Here is a 25,948-nt window from a genome sequence, read left to right as displayed (position 1 = left end):
TTTCCATCTTTGTGCGCTTCAATTTAACCTCTATTTTGTTTATTTTTCCTTTTTATTTTTTGCCTTTTGAGACAGGTTCTCTGTATCTTTGACCTGGAATAACTCTGTATACCTGTCTGTCCTTGAAGTCTCAGAGATCTGCCTCTCTCTGCCTTTCAGGCATTGGGATTAAAGGTGTATGCTACTACACATTGAACTCACAAAGATCTGTTTGTCTCTGCCCTCAAGGCACTGGGATTAAAGGCGTGTGCTACCTCACCTTGAAGGTACAGAGGTCAATCTCCCTCTGCATCCCATGTGTTGGGTTTACAGGTGTGTACTACCACACCCAACAACTCTCTTCCTTTTTTTAACTTTAAGAACTTCAAATTTTAGCCTGCACATATTTTTAACACACTGTAAATCATTTAAAAATTTTCTTTGTCTTTGAATCTCTCTTTACTCTATTTCTCTCTCTGTTTTTCTGAGCAAATGAGTCTTTCATTTACCAAGCAATCTCAGTAGGACTAAAGCCGTGGCTTTGCTGGCCAGATGTAGCCCATTCCTTAGCTTTCTGCAATTCCAACCTTGTGGCTGAGCTACCCAACAGAGCCGCATTCAGTGCCACAAGTCTACAGTGTTTCAAGGTCCTTGCCATCAAAGAGGCTGCAACAGACGACACTCAAGCCCTCTTTCTGTAGCTGGCCCTCCTTCCTCAAACAGTCAGAGTTTTCCCAGGCAGGATGGCCCAGAAAACCGGCATTTTAAAACAACAGTTGTTTTCCTGCTACTGCTGAAAACATGCAAGCATTGAGTTGGCTTTTATCAACACCAGTTAAATGTTTTGTGGCAGGACCTCTTAAGGGCTGCAGGGTTTTGCAGCTGAAGCTGAGTCAGCAAGCCTCTTTTAGATGAGAGCCCTTGCTTTCTTCTAGCAAGCAGAGCAGACCGAGAAATCGCTGCTACCAAGAAAACATGCTTTACTCTTTCCCAAGCTTTCTCAGGCTTTCAGTGGATTCAGTTGTTCACAAGGCTGCAAGCCATTCTGTAGTTATTTGAGCAGCCAGTCTGTGTCCCCAGCACCACGGCCGCATGAAGGTTATGCCTGAAATAAATACACAAAAACTGTATTCTTTTAAACACTGCTGGCCCATTAGATTCAGCATTTTAACCCAATTCTAATAATCAGTGTAGTATAATGAGGTGCACTTACCAGGAAAAATTCAGCATGTCTGACATGGTGGCTGGCTGCATCGACATCTGCCTCAGAGAGCAGAGCTATGGCATCTGCCGGGGACAGGGGAGCATGGCTTCTCTGAACTCACTACCTCTTCCTCCCGGCATTCTATTTTGTTTACTCCACCTACCTATGTTCTAACCTATCAGCTGAAGCGGATTCTCTCTTTAATTAATCAATAAACTTCTTCTGTCACTTTATCCTTTCAACAGCTTGCCCATATAAATCTCCCATGTGTCTTCTGTTGTATAATCTTTCATTTGTAAAGAACTTTCACTCTCAGGGGAGGATTTTTCTGACATCTCTGTGGATGGAGATCATATGAGGAAGATCAGATGAGCAACCATGACAACTCTAATGCTGTAGAGTTAGGTGGACCAGAGATTGATGGCTGAAATTCCTGTGCTATGCATCAGATGCCCCTGAACTCTGGCCCTGTGGACAGACAGGCAGACATCATGTTGGTCACATATACTTAACTCATTCGGTTTCACAGATACTGTAAATGGAGTTTTAATTCTTCTCCTAAACTAATAAAAAAAACAAGATTAGGAGAAGAGAAGAGCCTGAAGTAAGGCCTCAAAATGGGTCATTTTGCAAAGGAAAGGTTACCTGCCTCCATGTATGCTGTCTCCCTTTCTTAGTCAAATCCATCCTTCCAGTGTCTAGCTAACAGCTAACCATAGGATTGAACCCAACTGCCTTTGATTTCTGAAATAAGTGCTGTCCCCTTAAGGTCTCATAACAGCACAGGAAGGTTTGTAAGACTGTCCCAGCAAAAATTTAAAGCAATTCTAGGACACCAAAGATGCAACAAATTTGGTTAATTGGTAATATAGATCGTTCTGATGGGACAAAATAATTTAGAATTAAAAAAAAAACAGATTGGTGTACTCACGATGAATTTATGTGATATGGCACACACAGGCTTCTGGTTCTGAATACTTCATGCTCGGTGGGTTTTGGAGATTGTCGTGACCCTGAACCTAGCTGGAGGCTTTGGGGCCTTGAAAGGACAAGACTTAATATTTCAGGACATCCTTGTACTTGGTCCCCACTGTTTACTGATTTCCTTACAGAGAATGAGCAGCCATCTACTCCTGCTGCCATGCCTTCCCCACATGAACAGAGAGAAGACCCTATACACACAGGTCGCTTGTATCACATGTGAAGGCAAAAGTCACAAACAAACTCCCACAGCAGTTTAGAATTGTGATTAATAGAATGATTAGTTCTTGAAAGGGGAAAAACTTAGAGATCACAATCCCTTACAAAAGCCCTCTGCAGGATCAGAAAAGGAGCCTAGTAGCCGGAAGGGAAGCTCAAGCAAGAGATCAAGCTGAAGGTAGAAGTTGCTTTGTAAAAGAGAGAGAGACCACAACTCAATGGGCTGGTATCTCAGTGGCTATTCAGGAAACATCACAGAGAAAGGATCTGCTTCATGCATGAGAGTCACCGATGATTTCCCTTTAAGAAAAAAACCCATCAAAACTCCCAATAACATCATCAGCATTCAACAACATGTCTATGATTTCTTTGCCTTGCCTTTGATTGTGCAGTAAATGATGCTGATAGTCAATCTGTGCAATTAATGCAAATTTCCTTGTAACTGACTAGACAGAATTGACAGGTTATCTTAAACACAGCAGGGAGTCACTCTACGATGGAACTGGTTCATCATCACCTGTGTGACAGTGACATAATTGAGATCTTTCCTTTGTCTATAAATCTCATTATGTTCAACATGATATGTTGTCATACAGATTTCTTAGGGTTTTGTCCCACTGGTGGTTCCCTTGGTATGCTTACATAATTTTTTCCAGATCCAATCAGTTTTGACATGCACTCTCAGCTCCACGTCATTGTGTTCCCCTTATGTTCCAGTCCAGGCATTTTAGACCTCTTGTAATTGTTGTAAGAGTATCTCATGTTCCACCTAAATGATTTAGGGTTTTATTTAGGCTGGGATTTATCTTCCATCACTGAGTTCATTGACTTTCCTTGGGCGTAATTCCTGGGACACTGAGCCTAACTCCTGGGGGATTCCTCCAGTTATTTCTCCTTTCTTAGATAGTTTACACTCTCACTATTACTGTGAGAGTGTTTCTGTAGCAAATATTCTTCTCAAGATGAGAAGAAACTTCAATATTACAATCCATTTGTTATTGTGATTTAAATACACACACACAAACACACACAAGTTAATGCACATACACTGATGATATCTCAATTTATGGGGCCATTCTGGGGATGTCAAGATCGATATCTCTCGAGTGGTTCTCAGAAGGCCATAGGGTGACCCTCTCTAAGTACTTAGGCAGCGAGGATAAGTTGACCGCACTGTGACATGTCCCTAGGAACTATGTGTGCCTTGTCCCATAGTCAGACTGATGACTGACTATCTTGAAAACCACCATGGAACTTTTGTTTGGCAAATGATGGAGATCAAGTCAGGGTCAAAATCAGAAAACTAGATGGAGCTTCCAAGCTCCAGTGGAAGAGCAGATGGATGGAGAAAAAGAGCAAGGATGTCAGGAATATAAGGGCTTGGTCCACACTATGAGACACTGTGCCTGAACTAAGGGGATTTCAACTAATCCAGTGACCTGGGAATGAAAGAACATGGGTTCAAACTGGAAGCTCTGAATGTGGCTGACAATTGGGGCAGACGGAGAAGCTAAAGATAATGGCACTTGCAATTGTCTGCATATCATACACTGGCTTTTTGTGATCATATTTTTTGTGGATGCATACCTTGCTAAATCTGGATGGATGAAGGGTGGGCTTGGACTTCCCACAGCTCAAAGTACCCTGCCCTCTATTTGGACTGGTGTTTGAGTGGAGAGGTTTATTTGCGGAGCAAGAAGAATGTGGGAGGAGGAAGAGAAGTGGAAAGTTTGATAATTATTATTATGAAGTAATGGAAAAATCAATAGAAAATAACCAATGAGGACATTGGAGCTAGGGAAAAAAACATTCATGTGAGTTGTTGACTCAGACCAAAAATTATCTTACAGAAAAAAAAAAACACATAAAGGGGTTGAGTTACTTGGAAAATATGACTCAAGTAATTGGGAAGAAGTTTGGGGTTTTTATTTTGGGTCTTCATGGGGCTATATGAGCAGCATTTTCGGACCTGTATGCTGGATATTTCTGGGGGTTAGTAGGGAAGAAACCTGGCTAGGAGGAGTTTTATGACATAAGTAGAGCCTTGATGATGTCACAAAGCTTTGGTTGGGGGTGGCAACTCTGTTCCACATGAAGCACTAGTCTTCTGTGAAGGTGGGCTTACTATCTTCACGGTGGCTGAGGAGGTCAGTTCAGCTCTTGGGCTCCACAACTGTTCAACCGAATTTCCAGAAGTTGGAATCTAGAGAGCCAAGATATTTTCTTTTGGTAAATATGTTTAGGAAGCAACTAGGACCTCTGTAGTCAAAGAAAGGTTTCTTTCAAATCTGCTCTGGGTCCAAAATTTATGTCGTTAACAGCTCCTATATTTGATAGCTGGGGGACGGTTAATGTCGGGTATTCTCCCCACTCTATCTTTGCTAAAAATGTCCAATTCCTCAGTCCACTTAAATGGCAAAGATCCTCTTTGTCCATATGTGTTTTAAAATATAATTATTTCTAATAGGTGCTGTTGCACAGATTAATGTTTCTTTCTTTTGGCAGTTTGACTCACAGTACTCACTTCTCTAATGAAGATACAGAATATCTTTATGTAATCAACCTGGATCTGGATCAGGAGACACAATAGAGAGAGCCAGTGGACTGGAGTGCCATGACCTTGGGCAGGTGGTTATAGATCAGCCACCTAACCAGTAGCTTGAGTGGTAAGGAGAGGAGTGGCTGTTCTTTGAATTCTTTGCCATCTGTTCAGATATTTCTTTCTCGCTATAAGTATAGGCATAGCTTCCTCCCTCATTGATATAGTAAGTCAGGAAGAAGGTTTCTCAGTAGAGGTCAATTGCATTTTGCAGCAGGAATATGTCTCTGATACACATATACTGAGCTGTAGACAAGAGTTTGATAATTTTCCTATTAATTTCTTAAGAACATATTCCATTTAGGTATCCAAATCTATTCAGCCCTGCCTTTTTCACCTGCTCCAAAGTTATTCCTAAAAAGAGCCTTGACCTCACATCCTCACCTTCTTATCCTTGCAGGCACTTATGGTGGAGGAAACCACTTTGTGTCTGATTTAAACCGAAGAGTTCTTCTTATGCAGAGATTGGCAGCTATGAAGCCCAAGCACAGAAACAGAGCCAAGAGACAGTGGAACAGGAGTGCTGTGGCCTATCTCAGAAAGTCTCCCGCCATGATGAAGATGCCTCTTAGTATGAGTGGCATGCCACATCTCCAGAAGAAGAATGGGCCATCGCTCCAGAAGCAAAAACTTAGTAAGCCTTTTGAGGCCCTGGAGAATATTGTTGGCCGCAGAATTTCTCATGGCTGGAAGGAAGCCAATGAACCTGTCACCCATTGGAAAGCCATCATTCTAGATCAACTGCCAACATATCCCTCTCTCTATTTGTTGAAATATGATGGGATTGATTGTGTCTATGGCTTGGAGCTTCATAGTGATGAAAGGATTTTAAACCTGAAGATCCTGCCTAACAATGTGCCATTTCCTCAGGTGACAGACACTCATCTCTCAAACACCATAGTTGGCAGAGCAGTGAAACATACATTCATGGGCACAAATGGCTCTAAGAAAGACTGGAACGGGATGGTCCTAGAAGAGGTGCCAATCATGAAGACCTGGTTTTATATTACCTACAAGAAAGATCCCGTCTTGTACATTTACCACCTCCTGGATGACTATCTGGAAAGCAACCTCCACATCATGCCAGGCTCTAAGGAAGACTGGAGTGGCCTGGTCCCAGATGAGGTGCAGACCATAATGACCTGTTTCTACATTGTCAACGAGAATGATCCGGTCCTGTACCTTTACCACCATCATGATGATTCCATTGAAGGCAACCTCCACATCACGCCTGAATGTCCTCCAGTAGAGGTGACTTTGGAATAAGGCAGGGATTCCTTGGAGGGCTAAAGATTGCAGTACAACAAAAAAGATGGAACCCAAGAGATAGGTAAAATTATTTGCCAAGTTCCCAACAAACCTTCTGTGTATTTCATCAAGTTTGATAATGACATCCATATCTATGTCTATGATTTGGTGAAGATCTGTTAAAGTGAAATTCTCAAATTTTGAGGGGCAGACTTAATGCTCTCTTTGGGAATGTGTTTTTTCAGAGATACCTCAGGTCTTCTAAGAATCCTGGTATCTTTTCCAATGGATTATTCTTTCTCAAAGAATAAAAATTTGTTAACATGTTGTGTTATTTGGTCAATGATGGATTGTGTTTGGTGGATGGGGCATCACAGAAATACATGCCTCAAAACAAAGCAGGATTTATGGTCTTTTCCCCTTGGAGAGTAAAGGACTGGGGATGCGTGGTGTGGTAAAGGACAAGATGGCTGTCAAGGAAGCAGTGGAGAGGGGACAAAAAGTTGTATGATCTCGGGGCGGTATGAAGCTTGAGGGAAAACCATGTCAAATGGAAAGATGTGACCGATATCAGCGTGAGGTATTGGGACTTAAGAGGATAAAGAGTAGATTAATCAGGAAGGGACACAAATGTATACTCAAAATCAGAGAAAATTAGGTTTCATTTGATGAAAGGGTTAATTCGTACTGGCTGTAAGTCAAAGGATGTTTGATCTCCACTAGAGCATGTTGCTTAGTTAAAAGTGTCTCCGCTCAGTTGCTCTTCTCCAGTAAGTTGGACATCAAGCTACCTACTTAGTTTTGCCAGAATTATGTCTGCCACCTACTTTGTCATGCCTGGATTCGGTATGCCTTGAACTCTCATAGGTCTTATCCATGCCATCCAACCCTTGTCAGTTCATTTAAATAATTGCCCTGCCATATCTGGAAAACAGTGTTCCCTTTCATTGATCATGTTCTGTAGTACTTGGGCTATAAAACTCATGAACACACTCACCCACACACAGGATAAACATGTACATATGATGCCCACTAGTGTGTGACATGCACACATATGATGAATGCACCGAACTCCATAATATCAGTAAAGTAGGGAATCCATGATGCTAGGTGGAGTCTGGCAAAGACCTCACACACCCATTAAACCGCCAAATACCAGTATGGTACTGATGTCTGACTCCCATCCTGTAAGGAACCGGCTTTGCCCTATGTACATAACACACATCCGATCCCATACGGGTCTGCCAGGTCCTCTAGCACAAGGTAATGCAGAAATTGATCAATTATTGATTGGTAGTGTGCTTCAAGCCTCTGAATTTCATAAAAAACATCATGTTAATAGCAAAGGTTTGAAGAAAGAGTTTTCTATTACATGGCAACAAGCTAAGGAGATTGTGAAGAAATGCCCTACCTGCTCTTTCTATAACCAAACGCCACTGCCAGCAGCAGTTAATCCAAAGGGCACTCATAGAAATGAAATCTGGCAGATGGATGTGTTCCACTTTGCAGAATTTGGCAAATTGAAGTATGTTCATCACACCATCGACACTTATTCAGGCTTTCAGTGGGCAACTGCTTTAAGTTCAGAAAAAGCTGATTCAGTAATCACTCATTTATTAGAAGTCATGGCTATCATGGGTATACCTACACAAATAAAGACAGATAATGGTCCTGCTTATGTCTGTAGGAAGATGAAACGGTTTTCTGATCATTACAATATCAAGCATGTTACAGGTATACCATACAATCCTACAGGTCAAACAGTCATAGAAAGATCAAATCGAACTATAAAGGATATGTTGAACAAACAGAAAGGAGTGGAAAACACCCCTAGAAATAGGTTACATAATGCTTTGTTAACCTTGAATTTTCTCAACGCTAACGAGAAGGGAACGACGGCTGCAGAAAGACATTGGATAATGGAAAAGTCTGCTGAACTAAATCAACCAGTTTATTTCAAGGATGTACTGACCTCACAATGGAAGCCAGGAGATGTGCTGCGTTGGGGAAGGGGTTTTGCTCTTATCTCCACAGGTGAGGAAAAATTATGGATACCGTCAAAATTAATAAAGGTTCGGTTTGAGGAAGGGAAGTCACTTGGAAAAGATAAATAACAATTCATTCACAAGGATGACCGACGTACAGATGGTAAGGATTACTAATAGGATGGGGGCAGGGTTCTTTTCTTATCTCCACAGGAAAATATTCATCTCCAAAGAATTTGAGGGACCCTGAATATTTAATTACTGATGGATGGAAAATAGTTACGACCCATTAAACATCAACAATAAAATTCTATACATATCGTAAGTATTTATTTTATATATATATATATATATATATATATATATATATATATATATATATTTATATGTTTTATCGAACATTTTTTATAAATGTGTAGAGCTGGTTTTGGAGTTGGACTATGGCTCAGTCCTTCTTCAATTCCAAGCCTGTTGATAAGAGGTATTTCAAAGTTTCTGTCTCAGGTCAGGAGCCATGAAATGGGACAGAATAAGAATAATTTTATATTTGATAAACTTTCTTTGCCTTCCCTCACATCTGTGTCTTTCTTTATATGTCAGTATAAGTCCTTGTTGTTAATGTTTAAATTTCCCATAACAAGCAACATATTTTCCTACAGTAATTTTTGAAGTTTCCAGGATGAAGATGGGGCCCCACAACATCAACTCAATCTGGTTTTTATGACGTCATGAATTTTTTTTTTAAGCACTAATTTTAGACCTGTTTTTTGGTACCAATTGCAAGAGACAATTTCATATGATGCACATTTTTGACAACGCTCTGGCCGGACCTTCTCGAAACACACAGAGACTAGTTATAGTCTTCTTAAGTCAAAGGTTAATTTGGGAATTTTACCATCGTTTGCTTTCACAGGGGCCCCTAAGAAGAACGTCGCCCCCATGTCAGCTAGAAGCAATCTAAGAGGACGACGTCCCCTCTCCCAACAGAGTTTGCCCACAGGGTTAGGGACATCTTTTAGTGGTTGGTTTAGGAGTGAGGGGATGGGGAGATATTGTATGTAATTAGGGATAAAAAAAAAGGGGGGGATTAACTGGGTTGATGGGATGATTGGTATTTGTGACTTACTGTTTTTAGAAAATTATGTTGGTACTGTTTCTTGTATATTGATATATTGAATATTGAATGTGAGTGTTCCTACCTCTATTTTGGTATAAGAGTATGCTTATATTGTATGGATACATCTATCATATCACAATGTACATTTCTACCTCTGGTACTATTTATGTAATAACATTGTTTACATTTGATAAGTAATGACATTGTTTACAGGTGAAGATCATTGTCTTCATACATTGCACAATTGTTTATTCCCTTAGTTTTCAAATTAGATAGGTATTGAGAATTACATGTTTGTCATATTATTTTTAGGTTAATCAGGTCTTTTAGATACATAGAGATTATTTTCAGTATAGATAGTATAATCTTCAGCCTCTTTGAAGAGCTGTAGAAAATGGCCTTTAATCTAACCTAGAATTCTGTGCCATCGAGACACAATTTACTCCTGGCAACACCACTCTACTCCCGAGAGAACGTTGAGCACCAAAGACACTCCACTGGGAGCTTGTCTTCCTGGCAGAACTGGCCTTTGGGTTAAGAAAAACCCATACCTCAACTACTGACTAAGATATAAACAGGATTGTCTTATCTTGCCAAGACAGGGTAGGATAATCCTAAGAAAGTTCCTTGCATTTGAGAATGGTATGTCAGTTATGTTAGGCCTTAGCCAAAGTTGGTTGACTCAACATTGCAAACGAGATTTTGGGTGATTGCCCAGGCAGTCAGTTGTCTCTGTCATTTGTTGCACATTTTGGATATCTCTTTTTTGTTAAGTAATATTTACTCCCTTCTCAGATCTTTGATGGAGTTGAAGATTATTTAATTGTAGTTACTCTTTAGCAAAACTTTTGCTCTCAATATTGTTTGTTATATTTATCATTTGTTATTATTGTTATAGTTATATTTGGTTTAGTTGTGTCTTATTTAGACAAAAGGGGGAAATGAAGGGGTTAAATCAGCTTCCTTTAGAGGGCGGGGTTTGCCTCAGGCGAATCCCTGCCAATAAAGGGTGCGCGGAGAGGCGGCTCGCCCCTTTTTTGTTCCTCGCTACCTGTGCTACGCTGGAACTTTGGTTCAGTAAGTTTAACAATAAACTGGTAAATATTCTTTGATATCTGCATTGCCTTTATTTTGTCAGTTCCTTTTCTGCTTCAGCTGTTAATTCTCTGGGACTGTTTAAATCTTTATCACCATCCAAGGTCTTGTTCAAATGAATTATTAGATCAGGTGTTATCCCAATAGTTGGTCGTAAACTGGAAATGTCTCCTAACAGTCTTTGAAAGTCATTAAGAGTCCGTAAGCGATCTCTCCAAATTTGTGCCAAGTGTGTCTTAATTTTTTGCAAACCTATTCTATAACCTAAATAATTAACAGAATCTCCCTTCTGAATCTTTTCAGGAGCAATTTGCAATCCCCATTTAGGTAACAGTATCTGTATTTCTTCAAACAGTCTGTTCAAGGTATCTATGTTTGAATCAGATAACAATATGTCGTCCATGTAATGGTATACAATAGATTTGGGAAATTTCTTGCGTATTATTTGCAATGGTTGGTTCACAAAATATTGGCACAGGGAGGGGCTATTTAACATACCCTGGGGGAGGACGGTCCAGTTGTACCTCCTCGAAGGTTGAGAATTGTTATAAGTAGGCACTGTGAAGGCAAATTTTTCTCTATCTTCTTTTTGCAAAGGTATAGTGAAAAAACAATCCTTTAAATCAATAACTATGAGAGGCCATCCTTTTGGTAATAAAGAGGGCAATGGAATTCCAGATTGCAGAGGGCCCATAGGTTGAATAACCTTGTTGATGGCCCTGAGATCTGTCACCATTCTCCATTTACCTGATTTTTTCTTAACCACAAATACAGGAGAATTCCAAGGGCTGGTAGATTCTTCTATATGTCCAGCATCTAGTTGCTCTTGTACCAGCTGTTCTAAAGCCTGTAGCTTTTCCTCAGCTAAAGGCCATTGCTTTGTCCATATTGGTTTCTCAGTCAACCATTTTAGAGGCAAGGCTGTTGGTATTTCTGAAGGGACATCAATTGCTTGTTCCTGCACAGTTCTAATGGCCGGTTTTGTCCTTTTGTAATAACTTTTAATATTCCTTTCAGAAATATGGGCTCTAGAAGTAGCAGGAATGTTAATTTGAGTATTCCATTGTTGTAATAGGTCACGACCCCATAAATTCATTGCAATATTGGCTACATAAGGCCTTAATTTTCCTATTTGTCCCTCAGGCCCTATACATTCAACCCATCTTGTGCTCTGCCTTACTCGACATAGGGTTCCAATTCCCAGCAGCTGAACATTTACATTCTGAAGAGGCCAATATGGATGCCAAGATTCTGGGGGTAATGATACTTACATCAGCACCTGTGTCCAGTAGGCCAGTAATAAAAATGCCATTTACACACACTCTCAGCTTAGGTCTTTGATCATTTATAGAAGTTTGCCAAAACACACGTAACTCATCTTTCTGATTACTATTGCTTGTAACAGTAGGCATGTGGCTTTCTAATTGTCCTGACGAGGCATGTTCTCTGCAGAAACTGGGAATGTCTGAACCATGTTTGCCATGGGGGCCTGAGAGGCCCCCCCTCTCACGTTTCCCATCTGTATCAGGTTGCCTTGTCTATCTCTTGTAGACCTGCATTCATTCGTCCAGTGTCTGCCCTTCCCACATCTTCTACATAAACCTGAAGGCTGATTCCTTCTATTCCTGTTATTTCTAGAAGACGCATTATTATTATTTCTGAAAACCCGTTGTTTACAATTCCTTTTCATATGACCCATTTTGCCACAATTAAAACATTTGGTATTCTGGTGTCTCGTTTTACCATTGGAAATTGCTTCTTCTACCCATGCTTCAGTGCCATAGTCAAATGTGTCAACATCTAGTGTATGCAAGACCCATTCTTCCAAGGACGCTGATCTGAACATTAAAGGCCTCAAGATCCTTTTGCATTCCACATTAGCATTTTCGTAAGCCAAAGACTCAATTATTATACGTCTTGCTTCTGGGTCAGGTATCCCCATTTGTACAGCCTTAGTTAATCCTTGTAAAAAGTCACTAAAGGGTTCTCTCTGATCCTGTTTAACTGTGACAAATGATTCCATTCTCTGTCCTGGGTCTTGTACTCTGTCCCAAGCCCTTAAGGCTGCTGCAGTACACATGGAGAGTATGTTTTCATCCAAATTAGCTTGTTCCTGAGGGTCTGAAAAGAGCCCTTCACCTAGAATTTTATCTAGGGAAACGTCAATTCCCTTCGCCTTTTCCTGCTGTTCTAAAAGTCTAGCCTCTTGCCTGAATAAGCATTTCCATTTTAATTGCGGTCCACTCTCAAGGACCGCGGAGCTCAGCTGGAGCCAGTCCAAGGGGGTTGCTTTGCTTGTTGTGGCCCAAGATTTTAGCATCTCTTTAACAAAAGGGGAGTGCATCCCAAAAGACATGATGGCCTGTTTAATTTCTTTGAGATCATTCATACGGACAGGCTCCCATGTATCTTCCTTGATGACCCTAGGGTTTCTGGAACCAACCACCTTTTCTGTTGTTATTACAGGAAAGGCATGTAGAGCTGTAGGTAGAGCTTTGTGAAAATTTTCCCGGAGGGATTTATGCACAGATGTAGTTAAAATTTGCCTTTCTACCCTTTGCTCTTCTTCATCAGAATTTAGAAATTCCTCAATCTTTTCAATTCTATTCACCATTGCTTTTTGTAATGTCTGAATCTCCTGCCCAGAATTATGTTCTAAAGCCTTCATTGAGGATTCTAGAGTATGAAATTTGTCCAGTAGAGATAACTTGTCATCTTTGGACATAATTTTTATGGCATAAACCGTGCCTTCTTGTATTGACAATCTTTCCGCCAATCTGTCATAAGCTTTAGACAAAATTCGATTGTCACATTCAGCAGTTTTGATTCTCTCAGTTAACGTTTCAGTTCCTACAGAAAGGGACTGCTGAAACTTACGATCTAATTCAGCTGTTCCTTCTTCCATAGTAATGAATTTCTCCTTAACATCAGAAAGGGACTGCTGAAACTTACGATCTAATTCAGCTGTTCCTTCTTCCATAGTAATGAATTTCTCCTTAACATCAACCTGTACTTTTTCTAGATTTTGCTCAGTTAACCAAGTCATGTTAAACAAAGATTTGTTTTCTTCCTGGAGAACTTCAAACTGATTCTTGAGAAGATTGTTGTCGCTCTCAATAGTTTTCAAACGTTCAACCTCTGCCTTAAGAGATTTGATCATTTTCCTATTATCAAACCAAATAGTGCTAAGGAAAATTAAGAATCCCAGGAATATCCATATATGTGGTGTGGTAGACACCTCTTGTAAGATCTCCCAAATGGTGCACTCAAAAGAACTATTGAAATAGGCTGCAGTCACGTTCTCAGACATTATTTAGAAAAGAAAAAGTTCTCTTACCTGTAATAACTGGTTCCTGCCAGTGGTGGCGAAAGAGTCCAGTTGAATCCACGTGTCCTAAATCTGAAATAAAACGACTCAAAAACAAAATTGAAACAGACACCAGGCTGATAAGTATTTTTTGTCGGGGCTCTCAGGCCGCTGTCACGTGACCTGAGCGCTGGCGGTGGTGGGAGGGGGAGCAGCAGACACAGGCAGCGCGCGCGCCGGCGGGCGGGCACGGGAAATCTGGCCGGGGCGGCACGGAACAGAGGCTTAGGCACTGTTAAAAAGGCTCTGTCGATATCAAACTCACTGCTTGATACTCTAACAATCAGCAGGGAAAATCGAGTTGATCAGAATCTCAGCTGTTTCAGCGCGCGCCCAGAGAGACTGCTCAGAATCTCAACTTCTTCCGCGCGCGCCCAGAGAGACCACCGCAGCGACCGGGGGTGCAAGAGACTCCGATTCGGGGCAGGTTCTCAGCAAAGCCCCACGGGGCAGGCGCCAGATGTTCCCGCACAAAATAAAGGCAATGCAGATATCAAAGAATATTTACCAGTTTATTGTTAAACTTACTGAACCAAAGTTCCAGCGTAGCACAGGTAGGGAGGAACAAAAAAGGGGCGAGCTACTTCTCCGCGCACCCTTTATTGGCAGGGATTCGCCTGAGGCAAACCCCGCCCTCTAAAGGGAGCTGATTTAACCCCTTCACTTGGGCTATAAAACTCATGAACACACTCACACACACAGGATAAACATGTACATATGATGCCCACTAGTGTGTGACATGCACACATATAATGAATGCACGGAACTCCATAATATCAGTAAAGTAGGGAATCCATGATGCTAGGTGGAGTCTGGCAAAGACCCCACACACCCATCAAACCGCCAAATACCAGTATGGTATTGATGTCTGACTCCCATCCTGGAAGGAACCTGCCATCCTGTAACTGGGCTATTTTTGGTTCCTTCATCTTCACAAACTTGGTTAAAATGTTAGAGTTGTCAAACTTGGAGTTAGGGTCCAGCATGAAGATCAGCTGTCCCAGGTCAGGTGATTTGGCTACAATTTGGGTGAGAAATTGTACCAGGGAATTCTGGTACACCCTCTCCTCTTCTTCTCCCTGTCCTCATCATCACTCTTGTGGGTGGGCCTGGAGCACAAAGAAGGTAAAATGGAATAAGCCTCCTCCTTAGTGGAAAACCTTGTCAATCCTTAATTTGACCTGACTCTCTGAGGGAATGCAGCACATTTTTTCCTACTAGGTCTCCTCATTCATTGGTTCACTCATTTTTCCAATGAATGATTGAATTCATCCATTCTTCCTTGTCTCTCTCTCTTCTTTCTTCCCTTCTTCCATTTCCCCCTTGATTGTAGAAATTTGAGCAGCAGAGCTGCATCCCCATGTGGCTGCCGTGTAAGGTCATGCTCCGAAATAACAACACAAAACTATTCATTTCAACACTGCCTGCCCCATTATTTTCAGCCTCTTAACCCATGTCTAATAATGTATGTTGCAGCACGAGGTGCACTTAGAAGGAAAGATTTAGCATGTCTGACCTGGTGGCTGGCTGTATCGCCATCTGCCTCAGAGTGCAGAGCTACCATTTCTGCCCATGGGAGAGGTGCATGGCATCTCTAAGCTCAATTCCTATTCCTCCCAGCATTCTCTTATGTTTATTCCACCCACCTATGTTCTAACCTTTCAGGCCAAACAGTTTCTTTATTTAATTAACCAATGACCTATACTCCATCATTACTCCCATTTCTGTTTAAACAAGAACGGAATCTTTAACTTTAACATAGCAAAATTACATATAACAAAACAGTTATCAAGCAAGAATTACAGTTACAATATTTATATCTATTTTATCTTTTATCATAACAATGGAAAACTATAACTATCTATCTATTCTTCAACTCCATCAGAGACTCCAGAATAATACAGTATTACCTAAGCAAACAAAAAGTAAGCCATTTTCAAACTCTAGAAATGACAGAGACATCTCGCTGCCTGGACAGTCACCCAAAGTTCCTCTGTACCGTTGGTGTTTCCATCCTCAGCCTACAGGCCCATAGTTTCCAGCAGACATTTCCATGAAGAAGGAAATTTCAAAGGCAGTCACTATCTTCTTGTCTTGAAGAATGTTTTGCTGACCCTTTCCTGAATCAGGAACACGAAAAGATCATCTCACCTTTAGGCAAGGTCAGTAGTCCTCTCTCTGAGTGTTTTCTGTGTACAGTTTATGCAACAATCCAGGCAAGAGCAGTTTCTTCCCCAAATGGCTATCAAACTCCATAAGGATACTCTTTGATGCCCATCTTCTTCCTGAAGTAGATATGTGCTGCCAAGAGTAGAGTGTCTCACTGTCATGAAAAACCCTAAGGTACTAAAACATTAAATACCCTATTTTGTAGTCTAGAGAGATATGAATAATGCCTATCTAAGTGAAATATATATCTATGTAGCTAGAAAATCTAACTAACATGACTACAAACTTGACTATTATTAATGATTATCCATTAATAACCTATATACATTATATTTTTAAATTTACTACATAATCACAATACCTTAATTAAGATCAAAAATGCATATACATATAACAAAATTGACCTAAAATCTCTATCAGTAAAGCAAAATCTATACTAATGCAAATATTCATATCTATATCACAACCCACTTTAAATGTAAAAGAACGTTTATAAGCCATATTGGGAACGTGGGTGCAGTTTCTTCTCTCCAAAATGCTTCCTGCTGAATGGTGGCATCATTATTGATTTATCTCAGTTGGCAGTTGAGCGAAGCAATTTTTTAAAGGTGTTAACAGAAACCTTTAAGTAGGGCGTGGTCCATCCTACCATATTAGGATAGAGGCATCCACAGACTATCACCCTCTGTGAAAACAAAATAGAAACTCCTTTCCAAAGCATCATGTCCTTAGATCCAAATTTCAAAGTCAAGGCATTTTCAAAATATCTATGTTGGATTATTTCAGCAGCTTTTATAAAGAAACATCTTTTAGCAGCTATTGCTACTGCCTCAAAATACAAATGATTCAAAAAGAGCATAATAGCATACAATATCAAAATTCGCTGTGAATTTTCCATCTTTGTGCGCTTCAATTTAACCTCTATTTTGTTTATTTTTCCTTTTTATTTTTTGCCTTTTGAGACAGGTTCTCTGTATCTTTGACCTGGAATAACTCTGTATACCTGTCTGTCCTTGAAGTCTTAGAGATCTGCCTCTCTCTGCCTTTCAGGCATTGGGATTAATGGTGTATGCTACTACACATTGAACTCACAAAGATCTGTTTGTCTCTGCCTTCAAGGCACTGGGATTAAAGGCCTGTGCTACCTCACCTTGAAGGTACAGAGCTCAATCTCCCTCTGCCTCCCATGTGTTGGGTTTACAGGTGTGTACTACCACACCCAACAACTCTCTTCCTTTTTTTAACTTTAAGAACTTCAAATTTTAGCCTGCACATATTTTTAACACACTGTAAATCATTTAAAAATTTTCTTTGTCTTTGATTCTCTGTTTACTCTATGTCTCTCTCTGTTTTTCTGACCACATGAGTCTTTCATTTACCAAGCAATCTCAGTAGGACTAAAGCCGTGGCTTTGCTGGCCAGATGTAGCCCATTCCTTAGCTTTCTGCCATTCCAACCTTGTGGCTGAGGTACCGAACAGAGCCGCATTCAGTGCCACAAGTCTACAGTGTTTCAAGGTCCTTGCCATCAAAGAGGCTGCAACAGACAACACTCAAGCCCTCTTTCTGTAGCTGGCCCTCCTTCCTCAAACAGTCAGAGTTTGCCCAGGCAGGATGGCCCAGAAAGCCGGCATTTTAAAACAACACAGTTTGTTTTCCTGCTACTGCTGAAAACATACAAGCATTCAGTTGGCTTTTATCAACACCATTTAAATGTTGTGTGGCCGGACCTCTTAAGGGCTGCAGGGTTTTGCAGCTGAAGCTGAGTCAGCAAGCCTCTTTTAGATGAGAGCCCTTGCTTTCTTCTAACAAGCAGAGCAGACCGAGAAATCGCTGCTACCAAGAAAACATGCTTTACTCTTTCCCAAGTTTTCTCAGGCTTTCAGTGGATTCAGTTGTCCACAAGTCTGCAAGCCATTCTGTAGTTTTTTGAGCAGCGAGGCTGTGTCCCCAGCACCACGGCCACATGAAGGTTATGCCTGAAATAAATACACAAAAACTGTATTCTTTTAAATACTTCTGGCCCATTAGATTCAGCATTTTAACCCATTTCTAATAATCAGTGTAGTATACAGAGGTGCACTTACCAGGAAAAATTCAGCATGTCTGACATGGTGGCTGGCTGCATCGACATCTGCCTCAGAGAGCAGAGCTATGGCATCTGCCGGGGAGAGGGGAGCATGGCTTCTCTGAGCTCACTACCTCTTCCTCCCGGCATTCTATTTTGTTTACTCCACCTACCTATGTTCTAACCTATCAGCTGAAGCGGATTCTTTCTTTAATTAATCAATAAACTTCTTCTGTCACTTTATCCTTTCAACAGCTTGCCCATATAAATCTCCCATGTGTCTTCTGTTGTATAATCTTTCATTTGTAAAGAACTTGCACTCTCAGGGGAGGATTTTTCTGACATCTCTGTGGATGAGATCATATGAGGAAGATCAGATGAGCAACCATGACAACTCTAATGCTGTAGAGTTAGGTGGACCAGAGATTGATGGATTACATTCCTGTGCTATGCATCAGATGCCCCTGAACTCTGGCCCTGTTGACAGACAGGCAGACATCAAGTTGGTCACACATACTTAACTCATTCAGGTTCACAGATACTGTAAATGGAGTTTTAATTCTTCTCCTAAACTAATAAAAAAACCAAGATTAGGAGAAGATAAGAGCCTGAAGTAAGGCCTCAAAATGGGTCATTTTGCAAAGGAAAGGTTACCGGCCTCCACGTATGCTGTCTCCCTTTCTTAGTCAAATCCATCCTTCCAGTGTCTAGCTAACAGCTAACCATAGGATTGAACCCAACTGCCTTTTTATTTCTGAAATAAGTGCTGTCCTCTTAAGGTTTCATAACAACACAGGAAGGTTTGTAAGACTGTCCCAGCAACAATTTAAAGCAATTCTAGGACACCAAAGATGCAGCAAATTTGGTTTATTGGTAATATAGATTGTTCTGATGGGACAAAATAATTTAGAATTAAAAAAAAACAGAGTGGTGTACTCACGATGAATTTATGTGATATGGCACACACAGGATTCTGGTTCTGAATACTTCATGCTCGGTGGGTTTTGGAGATTGTCGTGACCCTGAACCTAGCTGGAGGCTTTGGGGCCTTGAAAGGACAAGACTTAATATTTCAGGACATCCTTGTACTTGGTGCTCACTGTTTACTGATTTCCTTACAGAGAATGAGCAGCCATCTACTCCTGCTGCCATGCCTTCCCCACATGAACAGAGAGAAGACCCTATACACACAGGTCGCTTGTATCACATGTGAAGGCATAAGTCACAAACAAACTCCCACAGCAGTTTAGAATTGTGATTAATAGAATGATTAGTTCTTGAAAGGGGAAAAACTTAGAGATCACAATCCCTTACAAAAGCCCTCTGCAGGATCAGAAAAGGAGCCTAGTAGCCGGAAGGGAAGCTCAAGCAAGAGATCAAGCTGAAGGTAGAAGTTGCTTTTTAAAAGAGAGAGAGACCACAACTCAATGGGCTGGTATCTCAGTGGCTATTCAGGAAACATCACAGTGAAAGGATCTGCTTCATGCATGAGAGTCACCGATGATTTCCCTTTAAGAAAAAAACCCATCAAAACTCCCAATAACATCATCAGCATTCAACAACATGTCTATGATTTCTTTGCCTTGCCTTTGATTGTGCAGTAAATGATGCTGATAGTTAATCTGAGCAATTAATGCAAATTTCCTTGTAACTGACTAGACAGAATTGACAGGTTATCTTAAACAAAGCAGGGAGTCACTCTACGATGGAACTGGTTCATCATCACCTGTGTGACAGTGACATAATTAAGATCTTTCCTTTGTCTATAAATCTCATTATGTTCAACATGATATGTTGTCATACAGATTTCTTAGGGTTTTGTCCCACTGGTGGTTTCCTTGGTATGCTTACATAATTTTTGCCAGATCCAGTAAGTTTTGCCATGCACTCTCAGCTCCACGTCATTGTGTTCCCCTTATGTTCCAGTCCAGGCATTTAGACCTCTTGTAACTGTTGTAAGAGTATCTCATGTTCCACCTAAATGATTTAGGGTTTTATTTAGGCTGGGTTTTATCTTCCATCACTGAGTTCATTGACTTTCCTTGGGCGTAATTCCTGGGACACTGAGCCTAACTCCTGGGGGATTCCTCCAGTTATTTCTCCTTTCTTAGATAGTTTACACTCTCACTATTACTGTGAGAGTGTTTCTGTAGCAAATATTCTTCTCAAGATGAGAAGAAACTTCAATATTACAATCCATTTGTTATTGTGATTTAAATACACACACACAAACACACACAAGTTAATGCAAATACACTGATGATATCTCAATTTATGGGGCCATTCTGGGGATGTCAATATCGATATCTCTCGAGTGGTTCTCAGTAGGCTATAGGGTGACCCTCTCTAGGTACTTAAGCATGGGGGAGAAGTTGACCGCACTGTGACATGTCCCTAGGAACTATGTGTGCCTTGTCCCATAGTCAGACTGATGACTGACTATCTTGAAAACCACCATGGAACTTTTGTTTGGCAAATGATGGAGATCAAGTCAGGGTCAAAATCAGAAAACTAGATGGAGCTTCCAAGCTCCAGTGGAAGAGCAGATGGATGGAGAAAAAGAGCAAGGATGTCAGGAATATAAGGGCTTGGTCCACACTATGAGACACTGTGCCTGAACTAAGGGGATTTCAACTAATCCAGTGACCTGGGAATGAAAGAACATGGGATCAAACTGGAAGCTCTGAATGTGGCTGACAATTGGGGCAGACGGAGAAGCCAAAGATAATGGCACTTGCAATTGTCTGCATATCATACACTGGCTTTTTGTGATCATATTTTTTGTGGATGCATACCTTGCTAAATCTGGATGGATGAAGGGTGGGCTTGGACTTCCCACAGCTCAAAGTACCCTGCCCTGTATTTGGACTGGTGTTTGAGTGGAGAGGTTTATTTGCGGAGCAAGAATAATGTGGGAGGAGGAAGAGAAGTGGAAAGTTTGATAATTATTATTATGAAGTAATAGAAAATAACCAATGAGGACATTGGAGATAGGAAAAAAAAACATTCATGTGAGTTGTTGACTCAGACCAAATATTATTTTACAGAAAAAAAACACACATAAAGGGGTTGAGTTACTTGGAAAATATGACTCTAGTAATTGGGAAGAAGATTGGGGTTTTTATTTTGGGTCTTCCTGGGGCTGTATGAGCAGCATTTTAGGACCTGTATGCTGGATATTTCTGGGGGTTAGTAGGGAAGAAACCTGGCTAGGAGGAGTTTTATGACATAAGTAGAGCCTTGATGATGTCACAAAGCTTTGGTTGGGGGTGGCAACTCTGTTCCACATGAAGCACTGGTCTTCTGTAAGGTGGGCTTACTATCTTCACGGTGGCTGAGGAGGTCAGTTCAGCTCTTGTGCTCCTCAACTGTTCAACCGAATTTCCAGAAGTTGGAATCTAGAGAGCCAAGATATTTTCTTTTGGTAAATATGTTTAGGAAGCAACTAGGACCTCTGTAGTCAAAGAAAGGTTTCTTTCAAATCTGCTCTGGGTCCAAAATTTATGTCGTTAACAGCTCCTATATTTGACAGCTGGGGGACGGTTAATGTCAGGTATTCTCCCCACTCTACCTTGCTAAAAATGTCCGATTCTTCAGTCCACTTAAATGGCAAAGATCCTCTTTGTCCATATGTGTTTTAAAAGATAATTATTTCTAATAGGTGCTGGTGCACAGATTAATGTTTCTTTCTTTTGGCAGTTTGACTCACAGTACTCACTTCTCTAATGAAGATACAGAATATCTTTCTGTCATCAACCTGGATCTGGATCAGGAGACACAATAGAGAGAGCCAGTGGACTGGAGTGCCATGACCTTTGGCAGGTGGTTATAGATCAGCCAACTAACCAGTAGCTTGAGTGGTAAGGAGAGGAGTGGCTGTTCTTTGAATTCTTTGCCATCTGTTCAGATATTTCTTTCTCACTTTAGGTATAGGCATAGCTTCCTCTCTCATTGATGTAGTAAGTCAGGAAGTAGGTTTCTCAGTAGAGGTCAATTGCATTTTGCAGCAGGAATATGTCTCTGATACACATATACTGAGCTGTAGACAAGAGTTTGATAATTTTCCTATTAATTTCTTAAGAACATATTCCATTTAGGTATCCAAATCTATTCAGCCCTGCCTTTTTCACCTGCTCCAAAGTTATTCCTAAAAAGAGCCTTGACCTCACATCCTCACCTTCTTATCCTTGCAGGCACTTATGGTGGAGGAAACCACTTTGTGTCTGATTTAAACTGAAGAGTTCTTCCTATGCAGAGATTGGCAGCTATGAAGCCCAAGCACAGAAACAGAGCCAAGAGACAGTGGAACAGGAGTGCTGTGGCCTATCTCAGAAAGTCTCCCGCCATGATGAAGATGCCTCTTAGTATGAGTTGCATGCCACATCTCCAGAAGAAGAATGGGCCATCGCTCCAGAAGCAAAAACTTAGTAAGCCTTTTGAGGCCCTGGAGAATATTGTTGGCCGCAGAATTTCTCATGGCTGGAAGGAAGGCAATGAGCCAGTCACCCATTGGAAAGCCATCATTCTAGATCAACTGCCAACATATCCCTCTCTCTATTTGTTGAAATATGATGGGATTGATTGTGTCTATGGCTTGGAGCTTCATAGTGATGAAAGGATTTTAAACCTGAAGATCCTGCCTAACAATGTGCCATTTCCTCAGGTGACAGACACTCATCTCTCAAACACCATAGTTGGCAGAGCAGTGAAACATACATTCATGGGCACAAATGGCTCTAAGAATGACTGGAACGGGATGGTCCTAGAAGAGGTGCCAATCATGAAGACCTGGTTTTATATTACCTACAAGAAAGATCCGGTCTTGTACATTTACCACCTCCTGGATGACTACCTGGAAGGCAACCTCCACATCATGCCAGGCTCTAAGGAAGAGTGGAGTGGCCTGGTCCCAGATGAGGTGCAGACCATAACGACCTGTTTCTACATTGTCAACGAGAATGATCCGGTCCTGTACCTTTACCACCATCATGATAATTCCATTGAAGGCAACCTCCACATCATGCCTGAATGTCCTCCAGTAGAGGTGACTTTGGAATTAGGTAGGGATTACTTGGAGGGCAAAAGAGTGCAGTACAACAAAAAAGATGGAACCCAAGAGATAGGTAAAATTATTTGCCAAGTTCCCATCAAACCTTCTGTGTATTTCATCAAGTTTGATAATGATTTCCATATCTATGTCTATGATTTGGTGAAGATCTGTTAAAGTGAAATTCTCAAATTTTGAGGGGCAGACTTAATGTTCTCTTTGGGAATGTGTTTTTTCAGAGATACCTCAGGTCTTCTATCAATCCAGGTATCTTTTCCAATGGATTATTCTTTCTCAAAGAATAAAAATTTGTTAACATGTTGTGTTATTTGGTCAATGATGGATTGTGTTTGCTGGATGGGGCATCACAGAAATACATGCCTCAAAACAAAGCAGGATTTATGGTCTTTTCCCCTTGGAGAGTAAAGGACTGGAGATGCGTGGTGTGGTAAAGGACAAGATGGCTGTCAAGGAAGCAGTGGAGAGGGGACAAAAAGTTGTATGATCTCGGGGCGGTATGAAGCTTGAGGGAAAACCATGTCAAATGGAAAGATGTGACCGATATCAGCGTGAGGTATTGGGACTTAAGAGGATAAAGAGTAGATTAATCAGGAAGGGACACAAATGTATACTCAAAATCAGAGAAAATTAGGTTTCATTTGATGAATGGTTTAATTCGTACTGGCTGTAAGTCAAAGGATGTTTGATCCCAACTAGAGCATGTTGCTTAGTGAAAAGTGTCTCCGCTCAGTTGCTGTTCTCCAGTAAGTTGGACATCAAGCTACCTACTTAGTTTTGTCAGAATTCTGTCTGCCACCTACTTTGTCATGCCTGGATTCGGTATGCCTTGAACTCTCATAGGTCTTATCCATGCCATCCAACCCTTGTCAGTTCATTTAAATAATTGCCCTGCCATATCTGGAAAACAGTGTTCCCTTTCATTGATCATGTTCTGTAGTACTTGGGCTATAAAACTCATGAACACACTCACCCACACACAGGATAAACATGTACATATGATGCCCACTAGTGTGTGACATGCACACATATGATGAATGCACCCAACTCCATAATATCAGTAAAGTAGGGAATCCATGATGCTAGGTGGAGTCTGGCAAAGACCCCACACACCCATCAAACCGCCAAATACCAGTATGGTACTGATGTCTGACTCCCATCCTGTAAGGAACCTGCCATCCTGTAACTGGACTATTTTTGGTTCCTTCATCTTCACAAACTTGGTTAAAATGTTAGAGTTGTCAAACTGGGAGTTAGGGTCCAGCATGTAGATCAGCTGTCCCAGGTCAGGTGATTTGGCTACAATTTGGGTGAGAAATTGTACCAGGGAATTCTGGTACACCCTCTCCTCTTCTTCTCCCTGTCCTCATCATCACTCTTGTAGGTGGGCCTGGAGCACAAAGAAGGTAAAATGGAATAAGCCTCCTCCTTAGTGGAAAACGTTGTCAATCCTTAATTTGACCTGACTCTGAGGGAATGCAGCACATTTTATCCTACTAGGTCTCCTCATTCATTGGTTCACTCATTTTTCCAAGGAATGATTGAATTCATCCATTCTTCCTTGTCTCTCTCTCTTCTTTCTTCCCTTCTTCCATTTCCCCCTTGATTGTAGAAATTTGAGCAGCAGGGCTGCATCCCCATGAGGCCGCCTTGTAAGGTTATGCTCCGAAATAACAACACAAAACTATTCATTTCAACACTGCCTGCCCCATTATTTTCAGCCTCTTAACCCATGTCTAATAATGTATGTTGCAGCACGAGGTGCGCTTAGAAGGAAAGATTTAGCATGTCTGACCTGGTGGCTGGCTGTATCGCCATCTGCCTCAGAGTGCAGAGCTACCATTTCTGCCCATGGGAGAGGTGCATGGCATCTTTAAACTCAATTCCTATTCCTCCCAGCATTCTCTTATGTTTATTCCAACCACCTATGTTCTAACCTTTCAGGCCAAACAGTTTCTTTATTTAATTAACCAATGACCTATACTCCATCATTACTCCTATTTCTGTTTAAACAAGAACGGAATCTTTAACTTTAACATAGCAAAATTACATATAACAAAACAGTTATCAAGCAAGAATTACAGTTACAATATTTATATCTATTTTATCTTTTATCATAACAATGGAAAACTATAACTATCTATCTATTCTTCAACTCCATCAGAGACTCCAGAATAATACAGTATTACCTAAGCAAACAAAAAGTAAGCCATTTTCAAACTCTAGAAATGACAGAGACATCTCGCTGCCTGGACAGTCACCCAAAGTTCCTCTGCACCGTTGGTGTTTCCATCCTCAGCCTACAGGCCCATAGTTTGCAGCAGACATTTCCATGAAGCAGGAAATTTCAAAGGCAGTCACTATCTTCTTGTCTTGAAGAATGTTTTGCTTACCCTTTCCTGAATCAGGAACACGAAAAGATCATCTCACCTTTAGGCAAGTTCAGTAGACCTCTCTCTGAGTGTTTTCTGTGTACAGTTTATGCAACAATCCAGGCAAGAGCAGTTTCTTCCCCAAATGGCTATCAAACTTCATAAGGATCCTCTTTGATGCCCATCTTCTTCCTTAAGTAGACATGTGCTGCCAAGAGTAGAGTGTCTCACTGTCATGAAAAACCCTAAGGTACTAAAACATTAAATAGCCTATTTTGTAGTCTAGAGAGATATGAATAATGCCTATCTGACAGAAATATATATATTTATGTAGCTAGAAAATCTAACTAACATGACTACAAACTTGACTATTATTAATGATTACCCATTAATAACCTATATACATTATATTTCTAAATGAACTACACAATCACAATACCTTAATGAAGATCAAAAATGCATATACATATAACAAAATTGA

Source organism: Microtus pennsylvanicus, chromosome Y (assembly GCF_037038515.1).
Source record: "Microtus pennsylvanicus isolate mMicPen1 chromosome Y, mMicPen1.hap1, whole genome shotgun sequence".
Classification (NCBI taxonomy): domain Eukaryota; kingdom Metazoa; phylum Chordata; class Mammalia; order Rodentia; family Cricetidae; genus Microtus; species Microtus pennsylvanicus.
This window is presented reverse-complemented; position numbering follows the sequence as displayed.